General features: G+C 38.6%; 1 protein-coding gene across 1 annotated transcript in view; it reads right to left on the minus strand.

Annotated features, from left to right (window-relative positions):
- LOC103608483 (cytidine monophosphate-N-acetylneuraminic acid hydroxylase-like) overlaps positions 1-6,000 on the minus strand; it is a 32,933-nt gene that overhangs the window by 15,681 nt on the left and 11,252 nt on the right. The window lies entirely within an intron of this gene.

Below are 6,000 nucleotides of genomic sequence, written 5' to 3' on the forward strand. Positions count from 1 at the left end.
AAAGGACGGTAGGAACAGAACCTAAATTCCACGTACACTGCTCTTCCTACTGTATTGCTGCCTCTAGTTGATAAGGAGTCATGGGCAGGGACTGCCTATATCCAGGCAGGGAACTTATGTGTCATTTTATTATGGGAGTACACTCATTTGTACTTATCTGAACTTATTAGGTTTCTTTATTACCCACATAAAATGATACATAAATTCCCTGTCTGGATATAGGCAGTCCCTGCCCTTGGTTCACAAAATAATCTCACTAACTGTATCATAAAATGGATCTCTGTGAAGCAGATTAACCTTGTTCATAAAAACATTATAGCTAGAAGCTGAGTCACTGAATGTGGTTAGGGTCAAATAAATTATACATACGATCGATGAAATCTTGTAAAAGCAAAGTTTAAACATCTATAAGATTTCTGTATGGCATTTAACATGACAAAATTATTCTCAAAGTACTACGATATTGCTTTTTCAAGAGACTGTAAATACTAAAAAATGTGCATGTAACACAGCTTGATTGTATCACAAATATGGCTTAAACAAATAAGCTAGCTTTAACTACCAAGGCTTAAGGTGTTCTTTAAGAATAACCACGCATGCTTTCTTTGTTCTTTAATTTTTCAAATTTACTTAGATCCAATTCTTTGTCCTTTTGGGGGGGGTACAGTGCTATGAATTTTTTTTTTTGACTGGTAAGGGGATCACAACCCTTGGCATGCACGCTCAGCCAGTGAGTGCACCGGTCATCCAAACCCGTGGCCTCGGCGCTACCAGTGCCACACTCTCCCGAGTGGGCCACAGAGCTGGCCCCAGTGCTATGAATTTTAACACATGTATAGATTTGTGTAACCACCACCAGAATAAGACAGAAAAGTTTATCACACCCAAAACTTCTGTGTGATCCACTTTTGTAGTCAAACCCTTCCCCAACCCCTAACCTTGTACAACCATTCCTATACTTTTGCCTTTTCTTTTTAGCATGTCATATACATAGAATCATACAGTACGTTACCTTTTGAGACTGGCTTCTTTCACTCAGCACAATGCCTTTGAGATTCATCCATTCTGTTGTATGTAACAACAGTTCTTTCTTATTGTTGAACAGTAGTCCATTGCATGAATAAATCACAGTTTGTTTATCTATTACCTGCTGAAGGCCATTTGGGTTGATTTGGTGATTGTGAATAGAGCTGCTATTAGCATTTCTGTATAGTTTTTGTGAATAAAAGTTTTAATTTCTTTAGGGTAAATACCCAGGAGTGGAATTGCTGGATCATATGTAGAGTTAGTTTTAACAAAGCTACTGAACGGTTTTCCAGCGGCTGCACCACTTCACAGTCTTAATAGCAACATGTGAGAGTTTCCGTTGCTCTGTGTCCTTGCCATAACTTGGTATTGTCAATTTTCCAAAGTGCTATTAATTCTAATAGTCATGCCATTGTGGTGTTGGCTTGCATTTCCCTAATGGCTAAGGCTGTTGAGTATCTTTTCATATGCTTATTTACCATTCATATATCTTCTTTGGTGAAGTGTCTGTCCAAATCTTTTGTCCATTTTTTATTTTCTTACTGTTGATTTTTTATTTTTATTTTTTATTATACATACATGGGGTACAATGTTGATTTTCAATAATTGTGTAGAATGTGTGGTGGTTAGATCAGTATAGTTAGCTTATTCATCGTTACAACATGCAATCATTCTTTGTGTCTGTTGACCAATTCTTCATTACCCCGCTCCCTCAGCCCCTCCCCTCCCCTTTTCCACCTCTAGCTTTCTAAAAGTTCAATGTATTACTGTGATCATTGTTTCTTTCTTCCTCTCTGTCTCTCTTTATTGTTCATTTGTTTATTTATGGATTCAACTCCCAGTCATGAGTGAGAACATGTGGTATTTTTCTTTCTGTACCTGGGTTGTTTCACTTAGGATGATTTTCTCCAGGCTCATCCACATTGCTGCAAATGGTAGAATTTCATTTTTTTTCATGGCTGAGTAGTATTCCATTGTGTATATATACCACGATTTCCTTATCCAGTCATTCATTGATGGACATTTAAGTTGGTTCCATCGCCTACCTATTGTAAATAGGGCTGCAATAAACATGGGAGTGCAGGTATGCCTTCGATCTGATGTTTTCTAATCCTCTGGATATATCCCCAGGAGTGGGATTGCTGGATCATATGGAAGTTCTATCTGTACTTGTTTAAGGAACCTCCTACTGTTCTCCATAATGGCAGTACTAATTTACAGTCCTACCAACAGTGCAGGAGGGTTCCTCTCTCTACACATCCTCACCAGCATTTTTTATTCTGTCTTTTTTATAATATCCAGTCTGATTGGGGTGAGGTGATATTTCAGAGTGGTTTCGATTTGCATTTCCCTGATGATTAGGGATGTTGAGCACTTTCTCATATACCTGTTGGCCATTTGTATGTCTTCGTTTGAGAAATGTATATTCAGCTCCTTTGGCCATTTTTTAATTGGATTATTTGCTTTTTTTTTGCTATAAAGTTGTCTGAGATCCTTGTATATTCTGGATATTAATCCCTTGTCAGATGCATTTTTTGCAAATATTTTCTCCCATTCTGTAGGATGCCTTTTCACTCTATTGATTGTTTCATTTGCTGTGCAGGGGCTTTTTAGTTTGATATAGTCCCATTTGTTTATTTTTCCTTTGGTTGCCCGTGCTTTTGTGGTCATATTCATGAAGTCTGTGTCCAGCACCATTTATTGAAGAGGCAGTCTTTTCCTCAATGTATGTTCTTGGTGCCTTTGCAGTTGGCTGTACATATGTGGGTTATTTCTGAGTTCTCCACTCTGTTCCATTGGTCCACATATCTGTTTTTATGCCAGTATCATGCTGTTTTTGTTACTACAGATTTGTAATATAGTTTGAAGTCAGGAAGTGTAATGCCTGCAGTTTTACTTTTTTTGCTCAGGATTGTTTTGGCTATTCAGGGTCTTTTGTTGTTCCATATGAATATTACGATTGTTTTTTCTATGTCATTGGTATTTTGATGGGAACTGCATTGAATCTGTACATGGCTTTAGGTAGCACAGACATTTTTACTACATTAATTCTTCTAATCCATGAACAAGAGAATGTCTTTCCATCTGTTAGTGTCTTCTTTAATTTCTTTCAGAAGTGATTTATAGTTCTCATTGTAGAGATCTTTCACCTCTTTAGTTAGATTTATACCTCGGTATTTAATTTTTTTGGAGACTATTGTAAATGGGCTTGCTTTCTTGATCTGTTTTTCTTATAGTTTGTTGTTGGAGTATAAAAATGCTACTGATTTTTATATGTTCATTTTGTATCTTGCAACTGTACTGAATTCATCCCAGGAATGCAAGGATGGTTCAACATGTGCAAGTCAATAAATGTGATAAACCATATCAAATAAGTGAAGAACAAAACCCATATGATCATCTCAATAGATGCAGAAAAAGCATTTGACAAAATTCAACAGTCCTTCATGATAAAGACTCTCAACAAATTAGGTATAGAGGGAAGGTATCTCAACATAATAAAAGCCATATACAATAAACCCACTGCCAATATCATACTGAATGGGGAAAAGCTGAAAGCTTTCCCCTTAAGATCAAGAACAAGACAAGGATGCTTGTTCTCTCTACTCCTTTTTAACATAGTATTGGAAGTCTTTGTCCAGAGCAATTAGACAAGAGAAAGAAATACAGGGCATCCAAAGAGCAAATCAAAAAGTAGGCAAAGAGCAAATCAAATTGTCCCTGTTCGCAGATGACATGATTCTACATATAGAAAACCCAAAAAACTCGTAGAACTGATTTTTTTCATTATTATTTTAAATTGTGGTTCTACTGTTGATTTTTGAGAGTTTGTTTTATATTCTGGATACAAGTTCTGTGTCAGGTATGCTATTTGTAGTATATTCTCAAAGCCTGCAGTTGTCTTTTCATTCTGTTAAAGTCTCCTTCATAGTGAAAAAATGTTAAATTTTGATAAAGCACAATTTGTTAACTTTTCTTTTACAGATCATGCTTTTGATATGATATGTAAAAAGACTTTGCCTAACCCTTGGTCTTGAAGTTTTTCTCTTGTATTTTTTCCTAAAAGTTTTATGGTTTTACATTTACATTTACATCTGTTTTACTAACTTTTATATATGATTTGAGGTTTAGATTAAAGTTTTTTGTTTGTTTGTTTTTTGCATTTGAATATCCAATTGCTCTAATAACATTGGTTGAAAAGATTATCTTTTCTCCATTGAATTGCCTTTTAGCATTTGCATTTGCCAAAATTGCATCTTGGTCAAAAACTTTGGGGCATTAAAAAAATGTAGCCAAGTTCCTTGCAGCTTTATAACAAGGGTGACTCCTGCTCCAATTTCTGCTGAATGAACTCTTCCTCATTCCCAGCTGAGACCGTCTTAGAGTGGCCTTTGCTGTCCATATTTCTATCAGCATTCTGGTCACCACCATTTGACCAGTCTCTAAGACCTTCCAAACTTTCCCTGGTTTTCTTATCTTCTAAACTCTCACCAGAATCTAAGCTGTCTCTAGATTCTGTTCCTGGAAAGGAAGCAATGAACCTTTTAGTGGAACATTGACAGAGGTGGGGGGTTTATGGAATGTGGAACTTAAAGGTGCTGACCCACAGTATTTGGCGAGAGAACTTTCTAAGCAGCAAAGAATTCAGGAAGCTGCATGTATACTTGTAATAGCCTATGCTGAGTTACAGTGGCAAAGGCATGAGGTAAAGCCAAAATTTATAATTAAAAAGGAAGCATAGGCTAAAAAATTGGAAAACAGGCTACATAAAGAGTGAGAAAGTATAGAAAGTATGTTTGAGGGAGGAAACCAAGGGTGTAGTCCAGCAACCCTCTGCTGAGAAGATTAGTATACATGAAAGGGATTATCAAGAGAATGGAAAAAGGACCTTGAAGGCATTTCAGAGATCTTCAAGGCTTCCCTTCTCATCACAGGCTTAGAGGCCTATGGAGAAAGAATGGTTTTTGGGAACAGGCCCAAGGTACCCTCCATGGGCTTACTGCCCAGGGCCACCTTGGGATGCTGCTGCTCCCTGCACCCTGGCTGCTCTGGTTGCTCCAGCTGTGGCTAAGTTGTCCCCAAGTGTGGCTAGACCCATGGCTTTGGAAAATACAAACCAGAAGCCGTGGAGTTGCCCACATGGTGTTGTCTGCAGGCTTGAAAGTGCCAGAGCTATGGAAACTTGGGAGCCTCCATCCCAATTCAAAGGACATATGGAAAAGCCTAGGGACTCAGGAAGAGATCTGTAGCAGGGGCAGAGTCACTGCAGAGAGCCTTCAGTAGAGTCATGCCGAGCAGAAATGTGGGGTCAGAGTTGCAGCAGAGAACCCCCCACCAGGGCCATGCCTAGTGGAGTCATGGGAACAGGACTTCCATGGAGACCCCAGAACTGGAGAGCTACCAGCATGCAACACCAGCCTGGGAGAGCTGAAGCATGGCCAGAAACCAGGAAAGCCATAGCAGTGGGATTGCCTGATGATTTGAGGATCCAACCCACCACCAGTGTGCAGAGGATGCCAAATATAGAGTCAAGGTACATGATTTGCCAGTTTTAAGATTTAATGGCTGCCTTGCTGGGTTTTAGACTTGTTTGGGAGCTGTTACCCCTTTCCTTTGGCCTATATCTCCCTTTTTGAAGGGGAATACATACCCTATGCTTGTCCCACCATTGTATTTTTTTCCCCCACCATTGTATCTTAGCAGTAGATAACTTGTTTGATTTCACAGATGAGACTTTGGACTTTTTAAGTTAGTGTTGGCACAAATTAAGACTTTGTGGGCTATGGGGATGGAATGAATATATTTACCTGTGAGAAGGACATGAGCTTTAGGAGCCAGGAGTGGAATGCTATGGGCTGTATGTGTCCCACAGTGTTTCATGTATTAGAAACTTAATCTCCACTATGACTGTGAAGAGGGTGGGAAATCCTATCATGGTAATTGAAAGGTGGGGCCTTGAAGAGGTGATTAGAT

This window comes from Galeopterus variegatus, unplaced genomic scaffold, assembly GCF_000696425.1.
Source record: "Galeopterus variegatus unplaced genomic scaffold, G_variegatus-3.0.2 Scaffold8460, whole genome shotgun sequence".
NCBI lineage: Eukaryota > Metazoa > Chordata > Mammalia > Dermoptera > Cynocephalidae > Galeopterus > Galeopterus variegatus.